Source organism: Saccopteryx leptura, chromosome 8 (genome assembly GCF_036850995.1).
Source record: "Saccopteryx leptura isolate mSacLep1 chromosome 8, mSacLep1_pri_phased_curated, whole genome shotgun sequence".
NCBI lineage: Eukaryota > Metazoa > Chordata > Mammalia > Chiroptera > Emballonuridae > Saccopteryx > Saccopteryx leptura.
Window position 1 is genome coordinate 11125043 of NC_089510.1, and position 7053 is coordinate 11132095.

Sequence of the window (7053 nt, forward strand, 5' to 3'; positions counted from 1 at the left end):
TCCTCAACTCCTGGGTTTTACAGGAGCATTTAGCAAGATGAATGTAAGATACTTAGGACAAATCCAACACCAAGTATAGACGCAATCAGCATTAACTTTTCTCCTTCATTCAATCTATCCTCTCTCTTATCCACCCTCTCTGCCTGGTTGTTATTTATTCTGTAATTATGTCATCATCTTGCTTAAAAATCTTGAATGCCCACATCTCTCTCTTTCTCTTATCTGTGATCAACAAAAGATCCCTTAGAATAAATCTAAGATACTTCTATTCTGATACTAATTCATCTTGTAACCATTCTCCCATGCTCTCCCCTCAACAAGAGACTGTGGCCTGCCAATGCACTAGCATGCCCTGTCACATGTGGGCAGGGGCTGATCCCTCTACTTGGAAGCTCATAGAGCGTTTTTCAACTCAAAAGCTACTCATTCTGAGAAGTCCTCTTTGAAAGCATTCCTCCACCCACCAGTGTTCCAAGTGAAGTGATTCACTCCCTCCCTTCTTGTCTCGCAGTGCTCTGTGGGCTCATCCCATTGCTAGAGGTGGCAGTACACGAGCCAGTCTCTCTCACTGGCCTCCACGCTCCCACCCAGTCCACCCTTGCATTCCCAGGACACAGCGTGTGACACGAGGAGATGAATAAATATTAGTAAAGACAACACTTATCATTGGCAGAGATCCACTGGACTGCAAATCCCTTGAAGGCAGGGTGATAGCTCTTTTGCTCACTGTACATACCTCATAGCAGAATAAGGGCATGTAACAGATTAGGGAATGTTTGTGGTTAATTAAAAAATGCCAAAGGGGCCATGGCCAGTTGGCTCTGTGTAGAGCATTGGCTGGTGCTTAGATATCCCAAGTTTATTCCTGGCCAGGGCACACAGGAGAAGTGACTATTGCTTCTCTACCCTGCTCCTTCTCCCTTCTTTTTCTCTCTCTCTTCCCCTCCTACAGCCATGATTCAATTGGTTCAAGTGCATCAGCCTGTGCACTGAAGATGGCTCTGTGGAGCCTTTGCCTCAAGCACTAAAAATAGCTCAGTTGCAAGATGGCCCCACATGGGCAGAGCATTGGCCCCAGATGGTGACTGCTGGGTGGATCCTGGTCAGGGTACATGTGCGATTTCTATCTCCCATCCTGTCACTTGGAAAAAAGACGGGGAAAAAATGTGCCAAAGGAAAAGATGAATAAAAGTGAGGAAAATTCTACCTTTGTTATCTTGGTTGTCTTTTAAACAGCTGTAAACACATTTTTTAAAAAAATATTCAATTGTGCCTGACCTGTGGTGGTGCAGTGGATAAAGCGTCGACCTGGAAATGCTGAGGTCGCCGGTTCGAAACCCTGGGCTTGCCTGGTCAAGCAAGTTGATGCTTCCAGCTCCTCCCCCCTTCTCTCTCTCTGTCTCTCCTCTCTCTGTCTCTCCCTCTCCTCTCTAAAAAAAATGAATACATTAAAAAAAAAAATTCAATTGCATGTTAAATTTAAAGTGCCTCACCAGATTTGGAAAAACGTAATTATAAAAAAGCAGAAATTGTAAATGGCAATCACAATTACTGCTTATATTAAATTTATATTTTATGCTTGAATTTTTCCTCTTTAAATTATTTTTAGTTACAGACTACCAGCTAGTTCATATTATTAGAGATTGACTTTATCAGCACACTGTTCACTATATATTAACAAATTTGAAGAAGAAGTCTCATATCTGCACAATTTTAGCTGTGGTGCCATTTGCCTAGAAATAGTGAAGACGCCAGAAGAAACACAGGGGTTGGGAAAAAACGAAATTTAATACCTTGAGAAAATACATCCGCAAAGTAACAGGCTATGAACGAAGCCAATGTAAGTCTAGCTGAAAGGTAAACTTTGCCTCATACCTGATTTTCAATATTTACACTTTTTACAACATTGTTTTATATATTTTTTAATCAATTTATATAAGAGAACAATTAAATAACAATGAGGCCAGGGGTAAAAATGCCTAACAATGTCATGCAAACCCTCTTTTCAGAAATTCGAGGTACTTGGTAGGATTATTCATTCATCTTTATAGTATGCAGGGACCACAGGCAGAAGCTGCTTTTGCATTCATGTTTAATTAATGAAGATTTTAGTTACAGGTTGGGGATAAACTCTTGGGGTCCATACTTTGCCTCGTGATATCTTGTTTTGTTTTGTTCTGTTTTAATTCCAAAACACTGATCAGCATAATGACTATTCCTTAACACAATGCAAGTAAAGTAGAACAAAGAATAAGATGGCTGGGAGGCAAGTTCCTCTCAAACAAGAACAAGTACACATGGAATAGGCACGGAGAGACGCCACCGTCTCAGAGCCTCCTTCGTACCTGGCCGCGGTGCCACCGCTAAGACTGGTGCTCTGTCACTCCTGTCCCAGGCTTGACTTTCCACACAAGAGACCCAAGAAAACACAAAACTTTTACTCACTCATTAGACTATCAGTAGCGTTACGCCAGCAACTAGAACATAGTGTCGATAATCCAACCACGGCCTTTTCAACCCCTCACGTGGATACTAACCACGGGATTTCCTGATGATCTTTAATCTCTTTTCCCAAATAGTCAATTATAAGTATTTGTCCTTAATATTGCCATGTATTTTATAGGAATTCTATAATGACTTTTCAAAATTATAGTAGTATAATGCTTCAAGGTGTCAGTCAAAAGGCTATCAGTATTTTATTGGATGGAATTTTATTCCTGCATGTGGGAAACAGTGTTTTCCGTACTCTTTCTCCTATCTCAGTTTGATCCCCCTTTGGTAACGGCTCCAAATTAGGGAAGAGAGCACAGGCTTCCAATACTCGCTCATAAATATGCTTTTGCTTCATGGAGCCAAAGAGAATGTTCTCTTGAAAATGCAATTCTCAACTCAAGCCTTCTGGGAAACAAGCCCTAAAAAAACAACAACACAATAATAAAGAAAAGAGTGGTGATAGAAAAGAACTAACTTTCTACCTCCTCTGATGGGAAGTCAACAGACAATGACCATGCATCAAGAAACAGCAGTATGGGCATGTTGCTTTAAAGACGTGAACATTCATATCACCACAGAGCTTCATTCTCTGGACGACGGGACAGAGGATTACTGTTTTTCATTGAGGGTCTTTCCCTATTATATGAATATAACACTAAGCTCATAAATACTTTTTTTTTTTAAAAGGAAAAAAAAAGAACTACCTTAACAAAGAAACACAGAGAATTTGCATGTACTTCACTGAAGGAACACATTTAGTCCATGGATTTGCCTAAATATATCTGTGTATATATATATTATATATATATGGCCTGATATACTGTATTGACCTTATTTTGACTTAATTACCTCTTTAAAGATCCTATCTCCAAATGCAGTCACATTCTGAGGTACTGGGGGGGGAGGTAGTAACTGCAACATGTGAAGTTTGAGGAGAAGGTAATTGTGCCCATAACACTGCGTCTAGAGTGCAAGTTATTTATTAAGAATCAATTCCTGTGGAAGTGAGGGAGGGAGGAGGCTTGGGTAGAGGAGGCTTGCTTGAGCACTGTGATCCAGAGCTCACCAAGCTTTGTCGAACCCAGCAGAGAGCTGTGGAAGAGTATCACCCATCAGAGCTGTCTGAGTCAGGCTGGGCTGGCCTGGTCTGTAAGGGTGGGACCCCGGCTTGAGGCAGCCCACGGCCGTCTGCACTCCCACGGCCGGTGACAAACCTCTCCTAGAAGGCTCTGGGTGACACATCTCTCCGGCTTCCGCATTCTGACTGCCCCCAAATTCCAATTTTTTTTTTTTCATTTTTCTGAAGCTGGAAACGGGGAGGCAGTCAGACAGACTCCCGCATGCGCCCGACCGGGATCCACCTGGCATGCCCACCAGGGGGCGTTACTCTGTTGCATCCAGAGCCACTCTAGCGCCTGAGGCAGAGGTCACAGAGCCATCCTCAGCGCCCAGGCCAACCTTGCTCCAATGGAGCCTTGGCTGTGGGAGGGGAAGAGAGAGACAGAGAGGAAGGAGAGGGGGAGGGGTGGAGAAGCAGATGGGCGCTTCTCCTGTGTGCCCTGGCCGGGAATTGAACCCGGGACTCCCGCATGCCAGGCTGATGCTCTATCACTGAGCTAACCGGCCAGGGCCCCCAAATTCCAATTTTGATAATGTTGTATCTTATAATTATTCTTGAATCTATGATAGTCTGCTGCATGAAATATCCTTTTAACCAACCCTTCTTTTTCTATAAAGTATCCACAATATTTGAACGAAGAGACTGACTTTTCTGTCGGCCCTGTATACTCTATCCAAACACTGATGCCAGAGCATTTTGACTAGTGTGCACTCTATAACAGTATCAGATATTTAAAGTACTTTCTGACACACACGTCTGTAACTATGAGCCTTTTGATTTCTATCAACTACTTTCAGGATCAAAGATTAACTTTTAATTCTTTGTTGCGCACGTAAGACATTAGAATGGCTTTTTATCCAAAACAAAATAATTCTGTTCTAACTTCATCTTAAACACAAAAACAATTGCTCTTGAACTGCCTTGACTACTGAATAACATTAGATTAGAATAGGATATTAAATCAGACCTTGGCTGACAGAGTTTGAACAGTTTGCAACATATTAGGCAAGCTAGGGGGAACAAGGTTCTGCAGAGAGCACGGTGAGGAGCGGAGCGTGGCCTTGTCCTGCGGCCTTGGGCGGGCAGGTGACCCAGGGACCCGGGGACAGGCGCAGGCTCCACCCTAGGGGGACCCAGACCTCTGCCTGCGGTAGCCCACCGGCTGGACCCAGACTTTGAAGCAGCAGCAAACCTCTCCCCTGACCCCTACCTGCATCTCTGCAGCCCTAGGCGGTGCCTCATCCTGCCTATCGTGGACCACGGGTCTCAGCGAAGCCCCCGCCACGCCACCGAGGACGCGCAGCCTCTGAGTGTCACGCGTGGCGGGGCGAGAAGGATGGGACCACTGGGATGCAGGTCTACGTGGGTGGACACAGCTCACCCACCATCAGGCCTTGAAGCCGCATGGATATGGCACCTGGGGTGACTCCTCTGTCCCAGCTGGACGAGACCTCACCTGGTCCTGTAGATGATGGCCAAAGGCCTTCACAGGCCCCCTGGGGAGTGCGACCAGGTCCACCGAAGTGGACAGTAGGTCTTTGTTCCACTATAGGCCTTGGTTTCATTAGAGACAAATGGCAAGATAACACCCATTTGGCTGGAAGTGCCCACCGCCCTTGGGGCAGATTTCCAGGCCATTTATAGGCCTGTGTCGATATGACAGAGCGGCTGTCTACATCCCCTCCTAACCTTGCAGAAGACAACGTTGCTCTGCCCACGCCTTCTTGGTGTAAAGAGGTTACCAGCGTGTGCTGAGTGGTTACATAGTCACAGGTCTTGCAAATGCCCATTTAGAAATAATACTAATAAATGTAGTCTGGAAATGACTTTTTGAAATTGTTAGACTACCTCTGGAAACATGTGACATCCAGAGCGACAGGTCCACATTTATTTACTGGGTGAGAGAACACGGCGTAGACCTCGAGAATGAGGGCAAGGACGTTCTTTGCCAGACTTCTGGTCATATTTAGAAGACATTGTCGTATTATAACCATTGTCTTAGGTGTGCATTTTGTTCCTCACTGCTGTGTACTAGTTGACGATGCTAAGTACTTTTTTTTTTTTTTTTTTTTTTCTGAAGCTGGAAATGGGGAGACAGTCAGACAGACTCCCGCATGCACCCGACCGGGATCCACCCGGCATGCCCACCAGGGGGCAATGCTCTGCCCATGAGGGGGGGGGGTCACTCTGTCGCGACCAGAGCCACCCTAGCGCCTGGGGCAGAGGCCAAGGAGCCATCCCCAGTGCCCGGGCCATCTTTTGCTCCAATGGAGCCTTGGCTGCGGGAGGGGAAGAGAGAGACAGAGAGGAAGGAGAGGGGGAGGGGTGGAGAAGCAGATGGGCACTTCTCCTGTGTGCCCTGGCCGGGAATCGAACCCGGGACTTCCGCACGCTAGGCCGACGCTCTACCACTGAGCCAACCGGCCAGGGCCAGTACTTTTTTGAAATAACTTTCTATGTGTTCTGAAGGGCCTGATAAAAGTAGAGGTAGCAAAAAGACATTTTAGGAAACATCTTGCAGAAATGCACATCAAAAACTGTGATCTGGAGAATGGCCGAAGCACCTCTTCGACACCGCACGCTGTGTTTGTGCGCTGGTCCGCGGGAGAAGGCCGAGCAAAGAGCTCTCTGAGCCTGCGTTTCACTAAGTGAGGCAGCGTTATCTATTGTCCCTCATGGCCACACATTTTGTATACTCTGCTGTGTCTACTGTGTATATAACAGACAAATGCGTCCTAATTTACATCTCGTCTTTCTAGATGTTAAAGAGGGTGCCAGTGTATGACAAAAATAGTCAGCTAATACATTTAGTATATTTGCGATAAGAATTCCTAGGAAAGGTTGTCTTCTGCAAATTTGAGCATTAGAGCCCACAGGGTCTGTGGAGGAAGGAGAGAGGGCCAGGGTGCTCTTAGGCTACCATGTTCATATTTCTAAGACCCTTTCAAGTTATAACTGTACATGGACACATTTTACTCAAAGCCGCAGTGTCTATCATGGACAAATGAAGTCTTTATTGGAAACATCTAGTCCACCTAGATGTTTAGAAGTATCCAATGTATGTTAAATGTAAAGGCAGTACATATAACTTTCGTGAATATCATTTGGCTAAGATTCATAAGAAATACTGCCTTTATAAACCATGTCTGCGAGCCGTACCCTATAATCTATACTTGTTCACTGGTTTGGAGGAGGTAGAAGGGAAAGAATTGCAGATGATAATATGCTAGTCTGTTCATATGTAGACATTTGAGATAAAATCATTTTTGTATGTTATATATGTTTTGTTTTTGCTGTGTATATAGCACACATAATGGACAAGTCCTAAAATGGCACTATTTAGTCTCTGTTGTGAATATATAGATAATAAAGAGGTTGCCAGTGTATGACAGAGTGGTTCCTGAAGTTAGCACATTTTGTAGACTTTGTGTTGAACTCAA

At 44.7% G+C, this 7053-nt stretch overlaps 1 non-coding gene across 1 annotated transcript; it reads right to left on the reverse strand.

The window, feature by feature from the left end:
- Positions 1-5968: 5968 nt before the first annotated feature.
- Positions 5969-6044, reverse strand: TRNAA-AGC (transfer RNA alanine (anticodon AGC)). Its single transcript has one exon. It is a non-coding gene; the product is annotated as a tRNA-Ala (tRNA).
- Positions 6045-7053: the final 1009 nt, after the last annotated feature.